We start from the raw sequence: 27,506 nt of genomic DNA, 5'->3' as shown, positions 1-27,506 counted from the left end.
TCCTTAGGAATGGCTTAATAATCCCACCCAGGAAGACTCCTTCCCTTCCATGTATAAAATGCTTTGGTCATTCAGTAAGCTTCAGTCCTGGTCTATAGTGAATCCTCTGCACTGCCACGCTAGCAAATAAGCTTTTCTCCACCCTGATCAAAACTTGGGTCTTCTAGTTTTAATCACACTTTACCCTTTCTAGTTCATGACATCCGAGTGATTCTAGGGAATTTGTGCTCAGCTGATGTAAATTTCACATTTCAGCGCATAGTCTGTGATAGAGACAAACACAGTGGGCCACACCACTTGGCAGAGTGGATGGAAGCAGATCAGAGGGTGTGTATGCATGTCTTACAGTATAGATGGCTACATCTGTGGTGGTCGGGTCCTTTGCCTCGGTGTCCTCCTATGGCTCTGCAAATGGGGTCCGGTATACTCTTTCTACACTTGACTCTTGGGATAGCGAGGGCAAAAAGTCAAAGGCTTCTCAGGGAGGGAGTATGGGAGTGAGGGCAGAGACCCTGAAATCAACAGTCAATCAATGGACATAACCATTGTCCAGCCAATACTTCCTTAGGGCGTAACTTGATATATATAACATGATATAACAACCACTTTAGTAAATTGGCCCTCACTCTACCAAAAAAGCCTTAACCAGCCTTGAATGTAGTAGTGCCAAACATGCTTAAACAACCCTATCCCCACCATGCTGTGAGCTCCTACGAAATCGGCACCCTCCTCGTGGCTTCGGCTTTTGTTTTTTCTTCCTTTAGGGATCCTTGTTACCCTACTTAAGTTTAAAGGATAATGTTCAAACGCCACTGCAAGGAATCTGCAAATTTATGTTTGCTCCTGCAGGAAAAGTCCTCCCCTTTTGTAGAAAGATGAGTCATCCCAAACTCCATGTGAGTTTTGTTTTCACCGTGCATATTACTCAAAGGGTTAGTGTGTCCTCTCAGCACAGTTCGTGACTGCCACCAGCCGTCCCAGAAACTTACAAATTTCCATAGCCCGTCCTACTTTGCCTTGAGGTCTCGTTTCAAGGAGGCTGCCAGTTAGTGTTGGATTAAATCATTCTCCTGGGAGTGACCTAGCACAAGTCAGATTATTTAGCGGTCTCCCTAAAAAATTTGAAAATAATGCTGTGACTTTTGCCTTGTATTGATCCATTTATGCTCCCATCATACCCCAAAGCCCAACTTTCAGGAGGCTGAAATATCAAGTGCCCAAAGCAGTTGAACATTCAGTCTTTACTGCTTCTGGTGATTGACCAGAGTAGGGTCTTCTACCTGGACTGCCCAGTGAACGGAAGTAGTGGACGGCAGCAGTTTAGAAGAGCACTGACATCCTAGACCTATTGCAACAAATTTATACTAGATAGCACCAGTCTGATGCACTTTTCGTAGAGCCATTGTTACACCTGAAACTCTCAAATGAAGTGCATACTCACTTAAATGCCCAGCCTATCTGATGATCCTAGTGATACTGGGTTTTTAAGGGTTTTGAGTGCTGTTCAGCGATGGATGGTTTCCACTGCTTTGCTGGACAATGAGTGAAGGTCTCCACTTTCTCTTTGCTAGTCGCTCTCCTTACCTTGTGCCCGGTGAATGCTGAAAACTCTCTGAGGAAGTTCTACAGCTTCCTGAGTCAGTTAAGTTTCATTATTACACACTGAATGCCCGGAGGTGACTTAAGAGAACACACATTTGCTCTGGGATGGGGTGGCGAGGATCTGTTAGTCACAGTGATGCTCAGTGGGTTCTCTTTGTTTTAACCCAGGAAAGTTAAAAGGAAAAACGGATCTACTAAGATTTTAACTTGTGCCCACGTGGTTAAACACGGATACCTGCTCTTGATGCATTATCCCACTAAAACACCAAGCTAGGAACCATGCCTCAAACCTCTTCATGGCCATTTACTGTCAACATGGCCCTCTTTCCCTAACCACTCCGATCAGTCTCTTCAGTGCTAAACTATGAGGCGACTGACCTCCTCAGACTGCCTTCTCCAAGTAGGGATCATCCTCTGCCCTCTTCTACCACTAGAAAGTGTGCCCTTTCCCGACTGCTTTAGTGCCCTGCACGATTTTTTCACTAACTGCCAAATTGTTTAGCCACGGTAAGTGGTAGTGGGCAGTCAGGATTTTGTATAGATGTCCTAGGGTTCATATTAAGATCGATCTGCTTCAGAGCAGAATGGTAAAATACCAATGATTTTAAAATACCACCATACCTTCAGTTCCTTCATACAGGCACACATTGCTACAGTTGGAATCAGCCTACATCCTACCCAAGCTTCAACACCTTCTTAGTAATCCAGGACAATATACAGGGAGTGCAGAATTATTAGGCAAGTTGTATTTTTGAGGATTAATTTTATTATTGAACAACAACCATGTTCTCAATGAACCCAAAAAACTCATTAATATCAAAGCTGAATATTTTTGGAAGTAGTTTTTAGTTTGTTTTTACTTTTAGCTATGTTAGGGGGATATCTGTGTGTGCAGGTGACTATTACTGTGCATAATTATTAGGCAACTTAACAAAAAAAATATATATACCCATTTCAATTATTTATTATTACCAGTGAAACCAATATAACATCTCAACATTCACAAATATACATTTCTGACATTCAAAAACAAAACAAAAACAAATCAGTGACCAATATAGCCACCTTTCTTTGCAAGGACACTCAAAAGCCTGCCATCCATGGATTCTGTCAGTGTTTTGATCTGTTCACCATCAACATTGCGTGCAGCAGCAACCACAGCCTCCCAGACACTGTTCAGAGAGGTGTACTGTTTTCCCTCCTTGTAAATCTCACATTTGATGATGGACCACAGGTTCTCAATGGGGTTCAGATCAGGTGAACAAGGAGGCCATGTCATTAGATTTCCTTCTTTTATACCCTTTCTTGCCAGCCACGCTGTGGAGTACTTGGACGCGTGTGATGGAGCATTGTCCTGCATAAAAATCATGTTTTTCTTGAAGGATGCAGACTTCTTCCTGTACCACTGCTTGAAGGTGTCTTCCAGGAACTGGCAGTAGGACTGGGAGTTGAGCTTGACTCCATCCTCAACCCGAAAAGGCCCCACAAGCTCATCTTTGATACCAGCCCAAACCAGTACTCCACCTCCACCTTGCTGGCGTCTGAGTCGGACTGGAGCTCTCTGCCCTTTACCAATCCAGCCACGGGCCTATCCATCTGGCCCATCAAGACTCACTCTCATTTCATCAGTCCATAAAACCTTAGAAAAATCAGTCTTGAGATATTTATTGGCCCAGTCTTGACGTTTCAGCTTGTGTGTCTTGTTCAGTGGTGGTCGTCTTTCAGCCTTTCTTACCTTGGCCATGTCTCTGAGTATTGCACACCTTGTGCTTTTGGGCACTCCAGTGATGTTGCAGCTCTGAAATATGGCCAAACTGGTGGCAAGTGGCATCGTGGCAGCTGCACGCTTGACTTTTCTCAGTTCATGGGCAGTTATTTTGCGCCTTGGTTTTTCCACATGCTTCTTGCGACCCTGTTGACTATTTTGAATGAAACGCTTGATTGTTCGATGATCACGCTTCAGAAGCTTTGCAATTTTAAGAGTGCTGCATCCCTCTGCAAGAGATCTCACTATTTTTTACTTTTCTGAGCCTGTCAAGTCCTTCTTTTGACCCATTTTGCCAAAGGAAAGGAAGTTGCCTAATAATTATGCACACCTGATATAGGGTGTTGATGTCATTAGACCACACCCCTTCTCATTACAGAGATGCACATCACCTAATATGCTTAATTGGTAGTAGGCTTTCGAGCCTATACAGCTTGGAGTAAGACAACATGCATAAAGAGGATGATGTGGTCAAAATACTCATTTGCCTAATAATTCTGCACTCCCTGTACAGCAAACGCAAAACAGGCATTTTGAAACACTGAGCTTTCTAGATCTCTTGCCTATGGTACTTACTCCATACATGAGAAACCTGCTGTATTCTGCACTTACTTTAAGAGGCATTGGGTTGGCATTCTTCATACATTGGTTTCTTTGCTCTGGAAACTTCCACCTTAGACTTGAGCATTGTCAATTGAATCTGTGTTCAGAGCCTGGGAGTATTTCTGTAAGAACCCCTTTCAGCAAGCCACCGGGTAAGTAGGAGCTACTGGGCCCAACATTGTGAGTCAAGGCCTTTAACTCCTTGTCTTGAGGAATGCTACTATGGGTCCTGAGCAACTGCATCAAGTAGCCCTTCAGCACATGACTCAGTGGTAGCACAGGTCGGGTAGTCCAAGGCTTCTAGGGGATTGTAGATATAGGGGGATGAAAGCAGACTCACAACTCAAAATACGTTCAAGAGCAGCAGTAAAGATTGTCTATTCAAATTATTTTATAACAAAGTGTTTATATACAAAGTAAAATGCGGTATACACATACAATGCACACAGCCCCATGGGCTCAGGGCTCTAGTGTTCAATAGTCAGTTGCCTGAGTAACACTTTCTTCTGGCTAGCTATTTTTCCCTATTCACCATAGGCAATATTCAGGTTATGCCCCACTAGTATTCTGAGTCTCAGGAGTTCCACAGACTCTCGATTAGTCAAGTGGTGGGATGAGTGAAGTGCCCAACTACTTCCCAAAAAATAAAACTCTCCCTCTGAAATCCCAAAGTAAACCACCCCTCCCTGAAAAAGAAAATAAAAAAAAAAGAAAACAAAAAAAAAAACCAAAATAAAATACCCTCTCCCTCCAAAACCCCCACTAAAACAGAACACTAAATACAAAGTAAACACAACCACTACACGTACATCCATTACACACTTACATGCATGACACATTTGAAATAAAATAAAACACTTGCTCTCACGGTGCGCGTCCTCCTGTGTTCTGCTGTCCAATAGAGGAAGAGCTCTCCCAAACCAATCCAGACACTGCCCTTATGCTGTTAACCAGCATGAGAGAGTCTGGAGTGGATGTACCAGGCTGGCTGGATGCTCCTTTAGGCCTCTGGAGGCCTGTGCTTGGTCTCCACTCACCTGTCTTAAGACAGCTGAGAGGAGAGCTTTAAAGTGAGCATGTCACTTTTGCCAGTACAAAACAGCAGGCCAAAGTGACTTGCACACTTTGGAGCATCCACTCAGCCCTGCTTCTGTCCTCTACTGCCAATCTGCAGCAGAGGACATACCCAGCATGTCTCTGGGCTCAGGGCTAGCACTGCTTCAGTGTGCACTGTGCCAGTGAAAAGGAAATGGTAAATATTTTCATTGTCATTTTATTTTTGCCTGCCTGGCTCAAACCAGGCAATGGGGTGATGCTCCCATGCACTTAAGAAGAAACCGCTCCTGATCCCTGGGTGGTGATTCCTCACCCAGCTGGGAGGCTGAGAGGCCTTAGCCCATAGTCCTGGTCAGAGGTAGAGCTTCCTCCTTGCACAGGACGATTGGCTGCTTGGCAGTTAACAAATTTTGGGGCCTTGAGCACCCCTTCTTATTGTCCATTTTCAGACGCAAAATGTGATTTAGTGTCTGTCTGTGAAGTTTTTGTTGAAGACCTGCTTCTTTTGGAGGTGCCCTCCCCTTTGTCCTGCCCTTTCCCAGAAAGCAGTCTGTCATAGCAGGAGCAACTCCAAATCTAAGAGCTCCGTAATACAGGGTATGGAAGTGACTAGAGGTTCACACTTGGATGTCAGTGTAGGAGGCTGGCCTGGCTTATAGTGGGTACCTTGTGGTACTTACACCCTGTGCCAGGTCCAGTTATCCCTTATTAGTAGAATAGGTGTTTCTAGAAGCTTAGGCTGATATAAGGTAGCTATGGCAAAGCAGCTTAGGCTGAACTAGGAGACATGAAAAGCTCCTACTATACCACTTATCATATAGCACAATATCATAAGAAAACACAATACTCAGTTACTAAAAATAAAGGTACTTTATTTTAGTGACAATATGCCAAAAGTATCTCAGAGAATACCCTCACTTAGGAGGTGAGTAATATACACAAGTTATATGTACACCAACCCAAAACAGGTAAGTAACAGTAAGAAAAGTAGTGCAAACAATGTAGAATCACAATAAGATGCAATAGGTAGACATAGGTCTAGGGGTGACACAAACCATATACTCCAAAAGTGGAATGCGAATCACGAATGGACCCCAGACCTATGGGCGATTGTAGAGGGTCGCTGGGACTGTGAGAAAACAGTAAGGGTGTCCAAAATACCCCACCCCAAGACCCTGAAAAGTAGGAGTAAAGTTACCCTACTACCCCAGAAAGACACAGTAGTCGTGATAGGGGATTCTGAAAGAACCACAAGCGCCAGCAAAACACTGATGATGGATTCCTGGACCTGAAGACCTGTAAAGGAAGGAGACCAAGTCCAAGAGTCACAAAATTGTCCGGGGGGTGGGGGGGCAGATGCCCACTAAACCCGGATGAAGGTGCAAAAGGGCTGCCTCCGGGTGGAAGAAGCCGAAGATTCTGCAACAACGAAAAGGGCTAGGAACTTCTCCTTTGGATGGAAGATGTCCCACGGAGTGCTGGATGTTGCAGAAGTGTTTCCAAGCAGAAATACCGCAAACAAGCCTTGCTTGCTGCAAGAGTCGCGTTGAGGATTTTGGGTGCTGCTGGGGACCGGGAAGGACCAGGATGTCGCCCCTTGGAGGAGACTGGGGGCGCTCAGCATCTCGGAGCCTACAGAGGCAGGCAGCACCCGCAGAAGTACCGGAACAGGCACTTAGAAGATCTGTGAACTCAGAGTCACAAAAGGAGGGTCCCACGACGTCGGAGTCCAACTCAGCGAGTTGGGCAATGCAGGACTGAGTGCTGGGGACCCAGGCTAGGCTGTGCACAAAGGAATCCTTGGAGAAGTGCACAGAAGCCAGAGCAGCTGCAAATCATGCAGTACACAGGCTTGCTGTCTGGTGGGGGAGGCAAGAACTTATCTCTACCAAATTTTGACAGAAGGGCCACTGGAATGTGGGAGACACTTGGACCCAGCTCCTGTGTTCAGGGTCCATGCTTGTCAGGATGAGAGGGGACCCAGAGGACTGGTGATGCAGAAGTTTGGTGCCTGCGTTGGCAGGGGGAAGATTCAGTTGACCCACAGGAGATATCTTCTTGGCTTCCAGTGCAGGGTGAAGGCAGTGCGCCCTCAGAGCATACACCACCAGGAAACAGTTGAAAGCCGGCAGGATGAGGCGCTACCATGTTACTGGTAGTCGTCTTGCTACTTTGTTGTGGTTTTGCAGGTGTCCTGGAGCAGTCAGCGGTCGATCCTTGGCAGAAGCCGAAGAGGGAAGTGCAGAGGAACTCTGAGCTCTTGCATTCGTTATCTGAGGAATAGGCCAGAGGAGAGACCCTAAATAGCCATAAAAGGAGGTTTGGCTACTAAAAGGTAAGCACCTATCAGGAGGGGTCTCTGACGTCACCTGCTGGCACTGGCCACTCAGGGCTGTCCATTGTGCCCCAACACCTCTGAATCCAAGATGGCAGAGGTCTGGGACACACTGGAGGAGCTCTGGGCACCTCCCCTGGGAGGTACTGGTCAGGGGAGTGGTCACTCCCCTTTCCTTTGTCCAGTTTCGCGCCAGAGCAGGGCTGGGGATCCCTGAACCAGTGTAGACTGGCTTATGCAGAGATGGGCACCATCTGTGCCCATCAAAGCGTTTCCAGAGGCTGGGGGAGGCTACCCATTTCCAAAGGGAGAGGGTGTTACATCCTCTCTCAGAGGAAATCCTTTGTTCTGCCTTCCTGGGACTGGGCTGCCCAGGCGGCAGAAACCTGTCTGAGGGGTTGGCAGCAGCAACTGGAGTGGAGACCCCGGAAAGGCAGTTTGGCAGTACCCGGGTTCTATGCTAGAGACCAGGGATGCATGGAATTGTCACCCCAATACCAGAATGGTATTAGGGTGACAATTCCATGATCCTAGACATGTTACATGGCCATGTTTGGAGTTACCATTGTGACGCTACATATAGGTAGTGACCTATATATGGTACACACGTGTAATGGTGTCCCTGCGCTCAGTCTGGGGAATTTGCTCTGAACAATGTGGGGGCACCTTGGCTAGTGCCAGGGTGCCCACACACTAAGTAACTTGCCACCTAACCCTCACCAAGTGAGGGTTAGACATATAGGTGACTTATAAGTTACTTATGTGCAGTGAAAATGGCTGTGAAATAACGTGGACGTTATTTCACTCAGGCTGCAGTGGCAGTCCTGTGTAAGAATTGTCTGAACTCCCTATGGATGGCAAAAGAAATGCAGCCCATAGGGATCTCCTAGAACCCCAATACCCTGGGTACCAAGGGGGTTCCAGTGTGCCAATGGGAATTGGTAAAATTAGTCACTAGCCTGCAGTGACAATTTTAAAGCAAAGAGAGATCATAAACACTGAGTTTCTGATTAGCAGATCCTCAGTGATAGTTAGGCACCACACAGGGAACACACATATAGGCCACAAACCTATGAGCACTGGGGTCCTGGCTAGCAGGATCCCAGTGAGACAGTAAAAACACCCTGACATATACTCACAATAAGGCCAAAAGTGGGGGTAACAAGGCTAGAAAGAGGCTACCTTTCTACAGTCAGCCACAGTGAGATGTGCACTAAAAGGTAACACAAGGGCTCCAAGCCCTACTCTTTGATTCCCTTATCAGCCACTTAGCCACATCTCCTTCCAGAGATGTGCCCAAAACATCTTTCAGTGACCTTTTATCAGAATCAAAGAGCAACCTTTTGAAGTTGACTGGAGGTAGAGCCAGCCTCCTCAGTATATGTCCCATTCAGCTCACAGGGAAGCAGCTATACACATCTGTTGGGCGGGGGTGATTCCTCTACCTCCTTCTCCACTCAGTCCAGAGTGTCCCAAAACAGAACCCAGAATCTTTCATGTGTTGTGCTATTCACAGGCACACATACACCCAGCTCATTTATACAACACACATGCTTTGTACAGTGCTACATAATAACTTAGGCCATGGGTGAGTTAGGCACACAGCAGCAGAACTTTACATAGGTGAGCCTGTAGACCTTACTACAGTGACACAGGTAAAAGGCTAGTTCGCTTCTACAGATCACACTGTATGCTCATGCTACTTACCTACTGGTAAAGGCAGTAGCCTTTCTTCACTGGGGGTACCTCTATGGGCAGGCCTTCCGTCCAACAAGACCACAATTCTCAGGACAGGCCCATGTCATGGCACACATGCATGATCGTTGTTCACCCATGATAGCAAAAATCAGTACCAGGGGTCGAAGTTGCAGCTGGGACACTGATAGCAGGGGTAAACCACGGTCACCTTGCAAGGGTCGTTTTGTACCCAATGATTTTAGTCTCAGTTTTTCTATTGGATATCTGAGTGTGCCCTTATGCCTCTCTTGAACTGACGAAGCGATTTTACAGTCAGGTTTTATTGTAATTTAGGGCCATATGTACGAACACATTTTCCCATAGACACAGAATGGGCAAAACTGCTTGCTAAATCTGGTCCTTAAAGTCAGCAATGCATCTGAAAAACGGATGCTGCAGAAGAAAGGTTTGCCTTATTTTCTGAAGCATCCGTTTTCAGATTTTGTCTGCTCCCTCCTCAGTACATCATTAAGAACTGGTAAACTTCAAGCCTATAGGCTTTGACGATGCTACTTATGAATAGTTACAACAACGTTTTTATGGGTTGTAAGACCTTGTGGGCCTTAGCTTACCAACTGCATGACCTTTAAATTCATAAAACTAAAACAAGAGGTTTTTCTCAGAATGCCCAGCAAAATTTATTTGCAGGAGATTTTGACACCAATAACAAGCGATTAGCTGGAACACTCTCTTTTGATAACATTTTTAGTAGAAATCGTCAAAATGTTTGTGACCTTGACATTGGGTTGAAGTGCAAAGTGTGCATATCACCCATTTGAACATGTTCCTAATTTTTTTTACCAGTTCTTTATATACTTGTTAAACACTTTCAACAGCAAGAAATTGTTTTCAGCACAATTCAAGTGATTTTTTTTTCCCGAGTGTAAACACTTAAAATAAAACACTTAAAATAAAACACTTTTTCCAGTGACGGTTATTTGCTTCAGTCGCTCGTCATATCTTAGGTTCTTTCTTAAGCTGAAATCTGGCAGAGGTACATTGAAACACTTTGCTGATACTCCCAAATTAAATCATTGCTATGTGGGCCATTCACACTCAATGAGTCTAGGAATCCTTCGTCAAAGAGCATGGGCAGTTGGCTGCCATTTTGTAAATACAGTGAACTCTTGGCCTTCATGGAGGTTTTATTTCTAGCATCTCTAAGCAGCACAGACTAATAAGCAGAATCGAAAATGTACTTCATGTAGTTGCGTTTTGTAAAGTACTGTGGTATGTAAACGGGACAGTTCTGTACACAGGTGCTTTAGTCTTGATAAAAGCCAGACATCTGTAGATTCAGAGGTGGATATATATAGTAACGCGCAGTCTGACACCATCTTTTATCAAGTGTGAGGCAGAGGTGCAGTTTGGGAAGCACAAATCAGATGAGTGGTTAATGTCTGTTACTCCTTAAGACGTTGTGGGAGGCCATGGTTGCCTCGTGAGCCTCCTCAACATGTGTTTTCAGTTCCCTGTGTTGAATATTGGGTGGCCTGACCAGAGGCCCAGCGCAGCCTATACATGTCAACAGCACTGATTCAGGCGAGAGACTCCTGATTTTATTTTGTATTTATTTTTTTTAAAGCCAGAAATGACTTTTTTTTTTTTTTTTTAGCTGTCTCTCACCAAAACCTTCCTCGGTTTCAATGTCAGTCAATGGGGAAAATTAATTCCACTGATTTATTTTTTTCCATGATCTCCCTCTTTCTTGTGTCAATATATTGGCATCTACGCACAGATGGTGGGAGAGGGGTGCATTCAGCTTAAGACTTATGAACAGTGGGTACCGGCACTCATTCTTTTACACATTAATCAGAGCTCTGCTCGATGCCGGCAAATAATGCTATTAAATGTTGGTGTGCTGAATACTAAGGCTACATAGTGTTGAATCTACCTCATTCCTCTTTAATACACTAATAGACACTCCCTGACCCTTTATTTCACTCTTGTAGATTCCTGCTTCTGCCGATTGTGGTGGTTTTTCTAACATTCCCTTTCTCCTCCTTTCCACTGTGTTCCCTCTCTGGCACTTGGTAAATGTCTGACAAAATAAATGTTGGTCTCCAAAAATGAGTGTCGGTGGGCGCTGCCAGCTCAAATTAAGTACTGTGTACGAATATTCTTAATAGGGGAATCTTAGGGGCCTCAATATTTGTAGGTTATACTCCACTGGGCCTCACCTTTGGCGAAAGGGAGAATCATGCCGTTGCTGTGAACAAAAGATTGGAATGTTGGCGATCCGGGCTTTTACCGGCCAGTAAAAGCCCAGAGCACTCCATTGTTTTCAGTGCAGCTGCCAACATTCCAATGCTCTAATAGTAGTTATAGTTAGGACTAAGGACAGAGTTTGGCAGAGGTGATTACTCCATCACAAATGTGAATAGTTTCTAATGAAAGTGTATTTTGACAATCTTTGGTGCAGTTTGACGGATCTTCGCTAAATTTTCCAAGTGTGTGCCTAATGGACTTGTTGTGCATGGAAAGTTTTTCTGGGGGTGATCTGTCGAGCTGGGGCCAAGGAACAAAGGGGGATGGGGGAGGAGTGTTCTTGTTTTAATTCCCATAGGAATTTTGAACTCTACTACAACCCAAGCGACTGGATGGGGTTACACCAAAGTTGGCAGAAGGGTAGCTCTTGGTTTAGAAAGAGTGCTTTTTGTTCGATGTAAATCTGTTCAGTAATTTTTGAAATACTAAAAGAAAAACAAATTTGTATAACTAGAGGTGCAACGGCTTCACAAATACTCCTGATCTCGTGCAGAGATCTGATTGGCTGCCAACACTTCAAGGAAGTGGTGGCAGCCATTTTGAGACTCTACTTCAGAAGAGTCTAAAAAAAAAAGTAAAAAAAAAAAAGGGGGGGGTTGGGGGGCCAGGGTGCATTTAGCCTAACCCACCTAGCCTTGGTGAAGGGGTCCCCCTGACATCCCCCAGGATTAAAAGTGTATCTTTTTTTTTTTAATCACTTCAAAATTCGCAGTGGATCTATTAATTTAGCTTTGATTTTATTTATTTATTTATTTTAAACACTTTCTCCCACATTTATCTGTTATGTTGCTCCTGGAGGTCCCAGGAGCATTTTGGGCAATAAAAAGGAGGACGTGCATGGGCTTTCAGAAGCCCCAGGGACCACCACCTCCCTGAGGCAATATACTATTTAAATAATAATTGGGCCTCCCCGCCCCACCGTCGCAGACCGCGCCCTCCTCCAGGCTGTGTGTAAAATATGGGATGGGGGTGCACCACAGGCCTCAGGGACCACCACCTCCGAGGGACAATGTCTAATGAGGGGGATCCTGCGAATACTCGGGCCCCAGGAACCATCACCTCCCGGGGACAGCATTTGACAAAAAAAATGGGGGACTGCCACCTCCCTGGGGCTACAAAACTGTTTAAGGGGGTCCATCGTGGACCCCTGGGTCCACCACATTCCAGGGCCAAATTGAAAACAAGGAGGTGGGGGGGGGGGCGTCTCATGGCCTCCCTCTTGGAGCCATAGATGGCCCTGGGAAGGTGCCCACCCTCAGGGTAGCTGTTTGCTTTTGCTTGGCTGGAGCTGACCGAACAGACAAAGCAAAAGCAAACACTCCATCTGCAACACGGGGGAAATGTCAAAATGCTCCTGCTTGCTGAAACCGGAGTTTTACAATGCGTGCTGGACAGCGTAGTTCTGCAGTAAATTCATTCGTCCCAATAGGCATGCAAGAACTACGTTGCCCAGCATGCATTGCAATGAGAATCGATTTGGCAGCTTAATAGGAAATAATGATGCAAGTAGTAGTCCATTACTGATTTGCAGGTTTGCCAATTAATTACCTGTAAACAAGGGTGCTATGAATGCCCAAAACTTGTCCGGAAGAGTAAGCACTGGTTTGTTTTGTACTATATATATCTATATCTCTCATAGCTATCATAGCTATAGTTAGGACCTAGCTTCTATAGAAAGGTAGTTTTTTTAGTCTTTTTTTTTTAATTTTTTATTTTTTATCTTGGCTATAACTTTAGCGCCTGTGAATTTTTTAGTGTATGTGTGTGTATGTATATATGTATGTGTGTGTGTGTGTGTGTATGTATATATATGTGTGTGTGTGTGTGTGTGTGTGTGTATGTATATATATATATATGTGTGTGTGTGTGTGTGTGTGTATGTGTGTTCCCATTGGAAAAGGATTTTTTTTTTTTTTACTTGGCTAGATCTTTGGCACAGTTTGACGAATCTTCATGGAATGTTCCAAAAAACTGTCCTCTAAGGTCTTGTTGGGCCTGGAAAGTGTTAGCGCGTCAGACCTTATTAAGTGAACTTACAAGGGAGATGCGAATAGGCTGATGGACCTTTTGACTCGCTTCAAGTTTTTACCCCATATATCCCGTACCAATACAGATCAAGAACATCAATAATCAATAGGAGTCAGTAATTTTGACACACCATGACCTCTCGGCCATGAATAACCACACCCTTATGTGAATGTTAGAATGTTTGTTTCCCTATATTAACAACGCTTTGTCACGTAATTTAGTCTCAAAATCAAATGATAAACCTACAAGAACAATACTGGCTGACCAAAGCAGCAAAAGAATTGCAGTCTAATGAAAGCTTGAACTACTACACATTCCAAAGTTGCAGTACAAATTAATAGCAAGAATAACTGCACAAATGATATTAACTACATTTAGATTCAGCAAAGAAAAGACAACCGTTATTACATGTAGCGAACTTCATCAGTGAGAACCCTAACTAACACCAGATTAGAATAGCATGTTTGGACTCCATGCAAAACAATTTAGTCACCCAAATTTGGGAAAAACATCTAACTATGGCTGTATCAAAATAGTGGTTGGTTACTAGAAACAAAAGCAAATAGACATAGCAATCAGTCATTTTATATCTGTCCCCAATATGGTTCAGCAAGCTGTGAAAGTCTTCAACAGGACATCAGTTCAGTCAGCAATACATCAGGATTCGGCATCAAAGTTCAGAAAAAGCCAAGTCTGTTAGCAGTAAAATTAGGCATGTCTCTTCTCAGGAGGGTGAAGAAAATAATCGACTAAACTCTCTAGAAGAATAGGGTAAATAGCTTTGCCCCTCTGTGCAGTTGGGTTAAGTTAGATTTCCTAAAACTACTTCCCACATCCTAATTGATCAAGGGATTGCATGTTCACTTAGTCCAATGAAACTAAAACCTCAAATCTACAATTTCACAAGTACATCGTTCACATGTCTACGATTGGTTCCTCTTTTCCCGTTCTCATCATTTGGCTCATCAGGTATAAATATTGTTGCAGCTTATATTCCAGTCAGTGCATCCATTGTCTTCTCCTGGGAAGGTCAGTCTTACACACATTACATTAAACATTGTTTCACTAGCAAGTACATAATCTTCTAGCAAGCAGTTTCTCATGAGGACTAACTTCAGCTACGCGCACATGGCCAGAACAGTGGAAAATCACAATTGAATTCTCTAAGCATCCATTTTATAAAATGCCTAAGTAATGTAGCTTGACATGAGGCTGTGCTACTAGGCCAAGACCTCACCAAATTAAAGCCTACAATGAATATAGCTAATACACAATGTGTAACCTTTAATATGGAGCAAAAACAAGTGATGGACGGAATGCTGAACATTGTCAAACACTCACCCCCAGTCATAGATCTGGGTTTAATCCATCGTTCTTTTGCTCACCATGCCACCCCAGTTTGGACCCAGCCATATGCAAATCAGTCTTGACCCTGTTCCTCATGGGAACAGTCCAGACCGAACTGCCAAGCCAGGTCCTCACTGGACCGGAAACAAGCATCCTGGGACCGGTTTCGGGGTTTCACCCCTCATCAGCCAGGCTAGCTTGAATCCAGTGGCATGGGAAGCACGGGACCCACGTCTGGGCATACCCTTCCCACTTAGGGCGACAAAGCAAAAACAACAAGTGATGGACGGAATGCTGAACATTGTCAAACACTCACCCCCCAGTCATAGATCTGGGTTTAATCCATCGTTCTTTTGCTCACCATGCCACCCCAGTTTGGACCCAGCCATATGCAAATCAGTCTTGACCCTGTTCCTCATGGGAACAGTCCAGACCGAACTGCCAAGCTTTAATATGACCTATTACTACATTAAGCAAACATAAGCTCAGCATTTCGTATTAATAAGCCATTAAGAAGTACACTTCGTGAAGACTGGCGGACACTCTGGTAAGCGCACCTTCAAATGCGTGCATTATTTTTCACTACGTTAATACACTTTCCACGCAGATCCAACACTCGAAATACATGAATATTCATTCATAAAACTCAGCGTTAACAATAGTTTCAGTGTGATCTGTCAAGAGAGGACAACAAAAAGGGTTGGGGGTAAAAGTGTTTTCCATGTTAATTCCCATAGTGATTTTAGACACGACTACAGCCAGAATCGCTGGACGCAATTACACTAAAGGTAGCTCTTAGTCCAGAAAGCGTCTTTTTTTTGTTAGTTGGTGTAAATCCATTCAGTAGATTTCCAGATATTAAAGGAAGAAGCAATTTATATATCTGGGCAGAGCCTAATCACAGATTTCATGGTGAGATCTGATTGGCTCTCAGCACTTCAACCAGTTCATGCTGGCCACCATCTTGGGCCCAATGTACATGAAAGCATCCCATTGAATAGCATTGTAGTGAATGGCAGGTTTTGAGGGTCACAAAAAATGCATAAAGGGTGATCAATTTTAGTTATAGTATAAATCCTTTGTTGATGGAACCATACTAATTTTAGGAATTGTGGTGTGTTCTAAGGCGTTTTTTTTTCTTCTTTTTTTACCCTACTGGGATTGCATGAATCATGTTTGTGAGAAAAAACATTTCTCATGATTTTCCCATAGAGGTTATGGAAGGTGCTCCAGAAGCTAGAATGGCAGCGCATTTTCTGTAAATTCACACTATCTTTCTTGGGCATATGAGAATGAAGTCTGACATTCTCAGAGTGCTTATAGTCTTCCTTATCACAAAAGTGAGGCACACCAGAAGCCATCTTCATTGAATCAAATCAGTAAAATTTAAAGCATTGCGTTTATAGAGGAACAAAATGAGGGGGGTCATTGTGTCCTAGAAATTAGGGTTTGTGCTGTATAAAGAGAAAGTAGGACCCGTTTTTAAGGGAGTTCTCAAATATCTTAATCTTCTATTTAATCAAAATATTCTGCCATGCAGACTGAAACAGACACTTTCAACACCAGCAGCAGACTGCCAGTTAACTCTTTAGTTGCTCATTAAAAAAAATAGTAAAGCTGCTGATCACCAGAGTGCTAACATTCTGAATTTATGCCAAAAGTATGACGCATCTGAACACCATCTTGATGGAATGGAAGTCGAACCTTGAAAGCATTTTCTACTAAGGACACAGCAGTAAATGAGGAAATGATAAATTTCCTAGCTATTGAGAAGGAAAGATTCAAGTCTATTAAGGACACAGAGGCAAGGATTATGCATATCTTTCTTCACCTTTATTATAACAGCCAGTTCAACATTAAATGTAAAACTACAACACCCATGAGTCCATCACATCTCCATGGTAACCAATAACCAATCCATTCCTTCTGTGATCGTCCATATATACCTCCGTTGCCATAGTCCTTCCTCGACTTCACTGCGATTGGAAGTGAAGGCATCCTCAAGTTGTCGATGCATCAGATCCTAGGAAACAATGTAACATATGAGAAGTGACCAAATCTTTCCTAAAAGAATAGACATTGCTTAATAATTAGCCATTCTATTTCCACCCGTTAGACATTAATATCTATACTAGTTGATAATACTGAGTAAACCACAAGAAATATCATATTCATACTGTAAGAACATCAATACCACCTCAGTAAAGTTTCTGATTCCAACACTCCTCCAGGTGGGAGACACATTCCTTGTGTCTGGAGGGATAATCCTCGTCTCTGTGTCCTTAATAGAATTGAAACTTTCCTTCTCGATAGCTAGGAAATTTCTCATTCTATGTCAGGACCAGAGGTGAGGATTATGCATGTTTAATGCTTGCTTACCACCAGGGAGGCCATCTGATGAATTGGTTTAAAATAAATCTTTTTGAAAGTGGACTCAGACAACCAATCAGCAGCATTCATGATGTCTTCAATCCTACCACCTACCTGGACGGCTTTGGAGGACATGGCACCCCTAGCAGAGTGTGCCCCAAATGCTTTCACATTGATGCCCACTTCTATCATAATCCATTTCACCCACCTAGCAATTGATTGGGAGGATACTGCCTTAAAGGGTTTCTTTATAGAAATCAACAACTGTCTCTTACCCTGGGAGTCCGTGCTGAGCTGTCATCTTCTCGTATGCCTTCAGGCATCCGACAACACACAGCTTGGGGGCATGTTCAAAAGCTGGATAGGTTACCGACCTGGTATTACTTTTGGTCCTTCTGGATTGATTGAAAGTTACCTCCTCAGGTGAGAAAGTCTGAGCCGACATGTCGAGGGCTCTAGTATCTGAAACCCTTTTAGAGGATATAAGGCAGAGCAGCATAGCAAGCTTTGCTGACAACTCTTTCCTTGAGATATTGGTTATTCTGACAAGAAGACAAAAGGTGCAGCACCTCATTGACGTTCAAAGCATATACGTTGGTCAGCTTCTGTCTTGACAGTTTCGGGATGAAAACGCATTTTCCCCACTCATTTTTCCATAGGACCTTGAGAAAAGCCTCCGGCCTCAACCCTGAACGGAATTACACCAAATTTGGCACAAATTACACTGTCATTTGGTGCTAATGTTTTCTGTAGTTTTGGAGTGATTTGAGGCAAAAAAAATGATATCTAGGGATGTGGATCCAACTGTCCCCATGCTTATATCTGATTGTCTGCCAACACTTCAGCCGAGTCCCAGAAATAGAAGCCAAAAAAGGGCAAAAAAAAGCTGCCAGGTTAGTCACCCTGACCCCTAGTTCTGGTGCTAGGCAAGGGCTAAAAAGCATTTTTATTTATTGTGTGTAAATCTAAATATATATATATATATATATATATATATATATATATATATATATATATATATATTTTTTTTTTTTTTTTTTTATCAGAAAGATTTGCGGATGGATCAATGGATTTTTTTTCCAGAGATTTTATTTTATTTCTTACACATGGTCTCCCATGCTTTTTATTGATTTATGTTTTTTTTTTTTTTTTTATTTTTTTTTTTTTTTTGCCCCCGGGTGGGACAGGCGCATTTGGGGCTTAATAGAGGAGGGGGGGTGCATGTGCCACTCCCCTCCTTGGGCTTTAATAAGCTTCCGGGAATCACCACCTTCCCAGGGCAAATCTAGAAATATAAGTGAGGGGCTGCACGGCCCACCCACGCCCCGGGGACTACCACCCCCAGGCCACAATGCTTTTTTAAAGTGTGGGAGGCGAATGGTCTCTCCACAGCCTCAGGGACCACCACCTCCCTGGAGCAAACACTGAAATATGAGTGGGGATGTGCAGCCCCCCACCCCCCGTACCCCAGGTACCACCACCTCCGGGGATATTTAAGAAATAAAGTGCAGGGGGCTGCCTCTGGCCCCTCTGCAGCCCTGGGGACCACCACATCCCCAGGGCAGTTAAGCAATAGGGTGCAGGGCCGCACCATGCCCCCACCCCTGCAGCCCCGGGGATCAACACCGCCCCAAGGCAAATACAAAATAATGTAAAGGGGGGCTGTTTCAGACCCCCATTAGCCCCAGGGTCCACCATCTCCCCAGGACTTCTTGTAAGTTGGCAGGCCGCATGGCCCTTTCAAGGAGCCACTAATGGCCCTTAGGACCTCCACCCCGCAGGGCTGGCTCCTGCTGTGTCCCGAGGTGCCCACTCCAGGACACAGCTGTTTGCTGTGGCTTGGTTGCAGCTTTGAAGCTGTAGCCAAGTCACAGCAAACACTCTAGTTTTAGACAGCGAGAACTACCCCCCCCCCCCCCACACACACACAATAAATAAGTAAATAATTACAATGGGCCAGAGGGGATGTGGTCCCCAGGGCTGATATCAACCTGAGGAGGGGCCATGTAGTTGTTTATAAGGGTTGGCTGCAGGGGCTGAGTGCAGGACAACCCACGCAGCACTGCCATAGGTCGTGTGCTGCGCAGGGTTGGGTGGTTATAGGTTTTGGCCACAGGCCAGGCTCTGCGGCCAACCCCAACTGCGCACGGCCTTTGGCCCTCGACGTGCACTGCTAAATACCCCCACAAATTTGGCACTCATGACATTTTTTATAAAATCATTGATAATATCAATGTAATATTTGCAGTAAGCTTTTTGACGAGCAAAACTGTGCATGGCGAGAGGCATAGTTATCTTAGGGCACAAGTTATAGTTACTTTAGATAATTCTAACGGGTGAATTTCTATGGTTTTGTACATTTAAAATAGGAGCCCAACTATAATGTCCCTGTAACTTTTTTTTTTTGTGAATTTCTATTTTTTCTTTTATTCTATTTCCTAACTGTAGCGTCCCTGTAGCTTTTTTTTTTTTTTTCTTTCAAGTGAATACATATAGCACTAAAAAAACGACTATGGAGAATTTCCTTTTTTAAAAAAAAAAAATAAACCAGTTATACAAACCTAGCACAGCCATAGATTTCAGATGTCATAAGCAATGCAATATGTGAAGGCATAAGCAATATGTCACAGCAGTGCAAGTTATAATTATGTAAATGTCAGTTATATATAACTGGCAAATGTATCTTTTTTGGATTTTAAACAGTCCTTTTTCAGTGAATTTCTGACTTATGTTTAAAAAACAAAGTTACAATCTTACTACCTTTCTCATGGCACGGACGGTGGGGTTGGGGGAATAGTTGGCTACAGGGTCATACAGTTTTATTCTAAAGGGAGATGTTAATACTCTCCCTATGGAGTACTAATTTACTTGCGCCCATAACTTGCTTGCGTGCCCCATAGTTTCCCACACTTACCTGTAGGTGTGATTATAACCGGCACTATGCAATTTTCTTGCATACAAATTTTAAAACCCTTTTCATAAGAAATCTATCACTTTAATGCAAACTATTACTTTAGACTCTAAAATGTAACCTAATGGCAGTTTCATTCTTTAAACTTGTGATTTAATCCCAATACCACATAGGTTTCAGTGACTAGTTTAAGGTGAATGCACACTAACACTGCCTCTCAATGCACCACATCACAAACCATACGTGTTTTAACACCATGCATAAATTGTCATGTACAGATTACTGTGACATGAGACAATGCTAATATTTCTGCTTCATCAGGGGTCTAGAATGAACAGAGGTGAGATAAAAGGAAAACTAAACAGTAGGCAACTGGTAGGCTGGGGGAGTATTGCTGAATTAAGAAGAGCAGCTATCACTGGGTAAAGCTAGCACAGGATATATACAGTGAATACCACAAGATGATGGTAGTGTGTATGCCACATCAAAGTATGAGGATGCAGGAAAATGCTGAAAGGGAGTTATCTTCAGGAGTCAGGCACAGAAAAGTGGAGTGTTGGAGGAGACCACTTTATCCCATGGGTAATCCTAGAGAAAGGGTATTGTTCAGGAAATGGATAGATCTGCATTTAAGGGCAGCAAGAGAGGTATCCACAGGTTGTCCCACTCAGCAGCAACAGGGCATTTGCGAAGACCACAGGCGTATGTCTACGGAGGTCCATGCCACCTGCCTCCACCCAGTAAAGCAGGTTGCATCGGCCATTCACAAGAGATTGGGGCTGAAGAGATTTCCAGTTGGTAGTGATAGCACGTTTCGCCAACAGGAGCACTAGATCTAAAAAGTGTGCTGTAGTCTGTCTGTTTAGGGTGCTTAGAAATGCCCACAGCGCATGATTCCCAGGACTACAATTGGGGGGAGGCCCATAAGCTCTGCCACCTGGGTTAGTACTCCTCTCCAAAAAAGATAGAGGGGCAGCTCCATAACATACGCAAGAGATCAGCATTGTTTGCTCTGCATCGAGTCATTCACCACAGGAAGAGGCAATTCATTTAGGAGGAAGAAAGGTAGGCCTATGTGGGACAAATAATTACATTAACATAAAGCAGGCATTGCACTATTCTTTGTATGGGTGTTCTAAATTCCTTATAGTGCAGGGCCACACCAATCTCTTGTCTCCATGTGTCTCCAATATCGGACAAACAGTAGAGCCTGGTCCAAGAAAGCACTATTAAGCCAACTGATGGCTTTGCACTAGTGTCTGAGGCATACAAAGAATGTACCAGGGAATGGTTCTCCAGATCTGTATCCATGATTGCCCAGCTGGCTTGGAGTTAATGGCATAGTGTGCCATATGTGTGAAACTGACAAACGTGTAGTCTGAATTGCGCCAACCAGCGAGGGGAAGGGGAAGAATCTAAACACCTAGAAACAATTCCTCAAAGGCAGTGATAGCAGGCTCATCCTAGAGATGAAGGTTGTGGTCTGTGTGGTGGCCCTGAAATCTGAGGAGCCTCTGGTGGGGGATGGCTGGAGCATATGGGGCTATGTGCTTTGGGATGAGGAGACTTTTAGCATAGCACTTCAGTGTTACCTGCAGAAGGTGGGGTACCTCAAGAGGTGAGAATTTAGAAGCAATAGATATAGAGGTTTGGGCTGTTCTCAGGATCCTTGGTCCACAGGATGTCAAGGTCCTTCCCTGCCAGTCAACCAGCTGGACAGCCACTGTAGTTGAGTTGTCAGATAAGAGAAAGAAGGGTGCTCTAAGGCCTCCATGGTACACTGGAGCTAAAGCTTCACAAGCACAACTCTACATCATCCATTGTGCCAAACAAGATCCCATGAGAACAGTCAGTAGTGGGATCCCCCAGGTCAACCACCCACCCTTGCATGTGCTGTAAGAACCTCCATAGCTAGGTCAAAGATGAGTGTGGAGAGGGAAGCTCTAGAGTGTCTCTTGATAAACCGGAAGGGGAAGAGGTATGCCAGCCCAATCCAACTCTGATAGTTAGGGAGGTAAATACAAGCCAAATAGGTGTCAGAGTACAAGGCCCAAAACTGTACACTTGCAAGTCATAAAACAGATAGTCCAATCAAAGAGTACCAAAGGGTAACCACTTTGAAGGCATCCCATTCTAATAAAGGAGAAGAGGCTGTTGTCATTCTCCTCAAAATATGCACTGATGCAGTCTGGGGTGGGGTCTTCTAGCAAGGTCGGTTAGAGATGCCATGTTGGGATAGGAGAACAAGCATTACTCCAGTCAAGGAAAGGAACAGGGACTTTTGGTTGATGTCCCTCTTCATAATCCGGGAAAGAGATCTGCATAGGATTGTCTGCTCCGAATCAGTCTGTGAACGTATTAGCTGTATACCACAGAGAAGGAGTTGAGGTGGGGGTGTTGAGGACACCATAGGTCTTTGAGGGACTAGTCTGTCGTTAAGCCACTGAGAGCGCCCAAGCATTAGACTGTGGGTGCAGAGGGAAGTTTGTTGGGGTGGGGAGTGGGTGGTTAAGATCTGTCAGTTGATGTGAATCATGGAATTGAAGTCTCCTCCCCAAGAAGCCTTGGAATGGGAGCCCAAAGGAACAAGTAGCACAGATGGTTAGAGAAAGAGATGTGTTTTTTAGTATTGGGGGCATTAAATGCCAACAAGCACCAGGGGGTCACCATCAAGGAGGCCATGAAGAGGAAGCATATTTACCCTCTTTTTCAACAATTTGTCAGTTAACTATGAACTGGTCATCAGACTTTATGGCCCTCCTGGCATCAGCAGAGTTGCTGTTGCCATATATTTGAACTCTTCTGGAGGCGTATACTTTCATCACAGGTAATATGGGATTCCTGGACAATGGCCATTTGCACTCCATGCCTTTTAAGATAGGAGTGAATCTAGTAGTGTTTAGAAGGCGTATGCATTAACTCAATATTACATGTCATGATAGAGTAGTGAAGCAAATCGTGTGTAGTCTTGGTGGGTGCAAAGCAAACAAGCATGTGCTATGCAATGGGTCTCATTTACTCGAGCTTAAGCTATTAGCGTAAACACCTAACCAGACTTTTCTTGCCAAATAAACTGAAAAGTAAAACAGTCTCACATAAGCGAGCTGACTGCTGCAATGAGTGCAAAGCAAACACATAAAAGGAAACCGAAATCTGCTCGCAGTGAAACATATCGGCAAAAGTGCAATTATCCATGTAACGGGCAAAAGTGCAAATATCCATGTAACAGGGTCAATGTCATGCAAAGCGCTCAGCTACTGCCTAGTAAGATCGTGCTGCCTATGAAATAAAGAGAAAATGTAGTCTAGAAACCATACAGAAAACATGGAGCCTTGTATATTTTCAGTAGTTGGCAGGTGTGCTCGAAGCAGGCTCAACACCAGAAAAGGCATGATGTATGCATGCCTTTCACTAATTAAATGAAGCGAATTGTAAAAGGCAAGCCCATAAACAAACCAAAGTGATGGCCCTGACATGGGCATGGTTACAAGCCCATAGAGATAACCGGGACAGAGTGCTTTGCGCTCGACCCTAAAAAGGCTTTTAGAAGCACCCACCCAAGCACTCGTGGAGAAAGGTTGTTTGGGAAAGGCAGCTAAAGCCCAAATAAGAGAGTAGTCCCTCTAATTGCCAAGATAAACTAGGAAATGGGGACAATAGCCCAACTACGGGGAGAGTACTGAGGACAAGAAGAATCTTACTATCTGCCCAAACCAGTATTGTTGAATAAATTCCTACCATTAAGACAGAAGAGAAGGAGGCATGCAGGTGCCAAACAGGGGAGCAGGTTGAGGAGAGCCCCACAGCAAGAAAGTACAATAGTCTGTCCCATCCCACAAAAACATAATTTGAATAAATATATAATAAAGAATTCTCACAAGAGCAAAGGCAAGACCAGAAGTAATCAATGTGATCAGTTCCTCGCCCCTGAGGCCAGAAAAGCCTCATCCCCACACTTAAGGCATTGGCTGCAAACTGGGGAGTAATGACAGGTAGCGGGTCCAAAACGTCTTTGCTGAATATGGGTAATATCTTCCAGGGAGTACTCTAAGACACAGGAGAGGTCTGAGAATACCAGAAAGATCCCTGCTGTAGAGCAGAACATGGGCTGTCCTGGGCATGGAAAGTGGAGTAGAGGAGAACCCTTCAGCCTTCGGCATGGTCTGAGGTGACGACTGCGGCGACAATCCATGGGAGCCATCCACTTGGAAAGAAGTGCCTCGCCACTCTAGCCAGTCCCAAGCCACCTCTGGTTCTGAAAAGAAATAGGACTGTAAACCCTGGACTACTTTGGCAGGAAGGCAAGACATGCTTGAGGTTTATTTCTCAAACTTTGTGCTTGACTTCCAAGAACGATGCTTGATGGCACCAGGGTATAATCTGGAAAAATAAATACCTGATGGTTGTCTACTTCTGGTCTTCCAGCTTGATGGGCAGTTTTCAGGATAGCATCCCTGTCTTTATAGTTTAGGAGCTTAGCCACTATGGGGCGTAGAGAAGCCCCAAGGGGGTGGAAGGGTGATGGGTTGGGGCCTTTTTCAGGGACAAAGACAGATCAGAGGGGCCATGAATAATTTGATACAACTTTTAAGATAGTTCATTATTAATAGATCCTTCACCCCTCGGGCAGGCCCTCTGTATGAATATTATTATGCCCAGAGAAGCCATCGACTCTGCCCTCAAAAAATCTGATTTCCTCTAAGTTCCAGGTTTGTTGCTGCATATCTGAGGTCCAGAGTTGTAAATCCTCAAGGCCCTTCTCAGATTAAGTCACATGGTCTGCAAGTTTCTTCTGATCATTCCAGAGAATGCCAGACTCCACTGCCAATGCATCTAATTTCAGTTCCACAGAGAATTTTGAGGATTCAATCGCTTTCTGAGTGGAGTTTAATTTGTCAGAATTGGGCAACATTAGAGAGGATGGGGGGCTCTTTTAGAGGGTTCAAGAGGTTGTGTACTTGTTTTGACTGCTTTGCTATGGCGCATGATCAAAGATCTGCAGGAGAGTGAGCAATGTTGCTTCCAGGCAATCTGGGCTGAGTGCAGAAGGTCAAGGAACAGCTTGCCGACCCCTGGACTATCATCATGCATGGAGAGGCACTGGCAGCAAGTGCAGTCACACTAGGGTGTGAAAGACAGCAGGCAAAGACCAATAAACCTCAAGTCAGTCAACCTGGACCTTGGTGTGTCCGGTTTGAAACCCGGATGCAGGAGGCGAGCCTCAGTGACGTTGTCCACCTAGGGTTTCCCCAGTATATCAGACGTTGTCTGGCAGGATTCAGGTCAGTGTGTCCATGAGTTCGGGTAGGATTGCTTACGTCCGCAAGGTCTCCCTCGGCACAGTGCCACCTCAGTCTATGCCACTCTAGAAGGGGTAGCTGGTAAATGAAAACACTCCACTGGGATTCTGATGACGTGGAACCACCTTTAAAGGGAATCGGGTGTCCCAGGGGGACCAACTAGTCCAGTGGATGAGAGCGATAACCCTTCCACCCCACCCCCATTAGTTTCTCTATTGGGCTGTGGGCACACTGCAGATAACAGGATGGAGTAATTCAAGCTGTGGTCTTGGGGACTCTTTGGGTGGCTGAGGTGGAATGGAGAGGGCCCCTGTGCCTTGGAAGGCCCCAGCGGATTGTCACCAGTTACGTAGCAATGGAAGGGTCTGAGCTACAGAACAATTGCAGCCCAGCAGGTCATGTGGCTGCAAGTCCCAGGGGCCCCGCAGGTCCGGACCACACCTCCTGACATACACAGGCCCCAGATCAGCTGATGTTTGAGGTGCTAATGCATGCATAAATGTGACCTCGTTACATGTATGCACATGGAAATAGTTTGCTATGCAAGTGAAATGGAATTCACAAAGCACTACAAAAATTGGTCCTGGAACTCAGACTGTTGGAGTTTTCACAGAAGTACTTCTGGTTTTCAAAAAAGCTGAAAGATTCAAATGTCGACCTAAGCCTATGTGAGAATGTATCACATTTTTATTGATTTGAAAATCGTGACCCCTAAAGTTGTATTTTATCTGGGAACTCGAAGATGCGTTCAGAGACAATGCCATCAACCACCCTTGTGCTAGTTGAAAGTGCCAGGATCTAAATTAAATCACTGCCAGCCCAACCCCTAAAAGTTTTTTAGGCTCTGCAGAAGCCACTGTCCCTGCTGTTCGGCCGCCCACAATTGATGCCGTCTTTACCTGGTGGTGTTCTGCAAGAGGTATCCAAATATGAATATCGACATTTCGAAGTACAACGTTTGGAAAAAACACACGGCGTTAGTGCAGCAGACCTGCCCACATATATGCCCTGGAAGCATTGAGTTTGGAGTCGGAATGTCACGTAATTTGGAGGACGTGTTTTTATGTAACCATGTTGGGTAATCGAGAGCTCCACATTCCTTGTGGTTTGTGGTTTCTCCCACCACTTTCATCCTCGTTCTTGCTTCATTTCCCTTTGACTCATCGCCGTTGCTATGTTTGCTATTCGTTTTTGGCTGGTGCTCTCGCGTAGCCCTGCGAGCTAGAGGATGGCACCAGCTGATGGCGGCGTTGTCCTCTTCCATCTCCGAAGCTCCTTCGTTTCCAGCGCTATTACGTGTCTGTAAATGTTTGAGCGAATTTCTCTTGCTGTTGAGGAATTTGTACACCAGACCCACCTGCAGATAATCCTTGTCTGTTGTGCACACCCTGAACTCTTAATTCCACTTCTTCTAGAGTGTCACAAACAATCTCTCGGAAGACCTAAATGACGCAAGAACCTTAAAATCACGCTTTTAATGTTTGCCGGGGGTGTTTAGTTCGTTTTTATCTCATCCATTCTGGACTCAAAACTTCAACGTTTTTTTTTTTTTGTTTTTTTTTAGCAGTCTTCGTTGTCGGATACACAACTCCTAATGCTGTGCTCGGTGCATTTGCGCGGACTCGGAGTTCTTTCGGCAGATCCGTGTCGTTAAACATGGTTCCAGTGTTACCATCTCACAGTCCGAGCTTGTTTGTCACGGGTGTTATTGTGGTCCGTCTTGATTGGGAGAGGCTTGTTCAATGAGCTGTATGTAGGTGCTTGACTTTGTGCTTTAAGGGTAGTAATGCTAGACAAATAAGTTTATCAAGGTAGAACCATTGGTCTGTTGCGTGACGGCGTACAGCTATTAAACTGAACCCATGTCAGACCTATTTAATTAGGCAAAGGGAAATTACACTAAACAAACTTTGACAATGCCAATAGTCTTGGTTCTGGTTGCCAGCCCTTCTGGCTTTGTCTATGCTTGTTTTGGTTGCCATTTTCTTGCAAAACTGTCAGGGAAGCTGTTGGGCCCTCAATCTTTTAAAAAAAAAAAAATGGCTAATAAATATTTGATCTTAAAAAGTATGCATTGCCATAGTCGGTCACTGAAAGGTACTACTTTGTGGATGTGCTCCATGCAAAAAAACTTCACTCACAGTGAAGTTGACCAATTGCTGAAGTGGTCTGACCATTTTCCCC

General features: G+C 44.4%; 1 protein-coding gene and 1 long non-coding RNA gene across 2 annotated transcripts in view; one reads left to right on the top strand and one right to left on the bottom strand.

Annotated features, from left to right (window-relative positions):
• The window catches only part of PPP1R14A (protein phosphatase 1 regulatory inhibitor subunit 14A), a 192,381-nt gene that overhangs the window by 145,756 nt on the left and 19,119 nt on the right, over nt 1–27,506 (top strand). The window lies entirely within an intron of this gene.
• Nucleotides 16,563–27,506, bottom strand: part of LOC138259443 (uncharacterized) — a 51,352-nt gene continuing 40,408 nt past the window's right edge. Inside the window, exon 4 of the long non-coding RNA XR_011198733.1 lies at nt 16,563–16,764. This is a non-coding gene — a long non-coding RNA (uncharacterized lncRNA). The remainder of the gene's footprint in view (nt 16,765–27,506) is intronic.

This window comes from Pleurodeles waltl, chromosome 9 (genome assembly GCF_031143425.1).
Source record: "Pleurodeles waltl isolate 20211129_DDA chromosome 9, aPleWal1.hap1.20221129, whole genome shotgun sequence".
NCBI classification, from domain to species: Eukaryota; Metazoa; Chordata; class Amphibia; order Caudata; family Salamandridae; genus Pleurodeles; species Pleurodeles waltl.
This window is presented reverse-complemented; position numbering and strand designations above follow the sequence as displayed.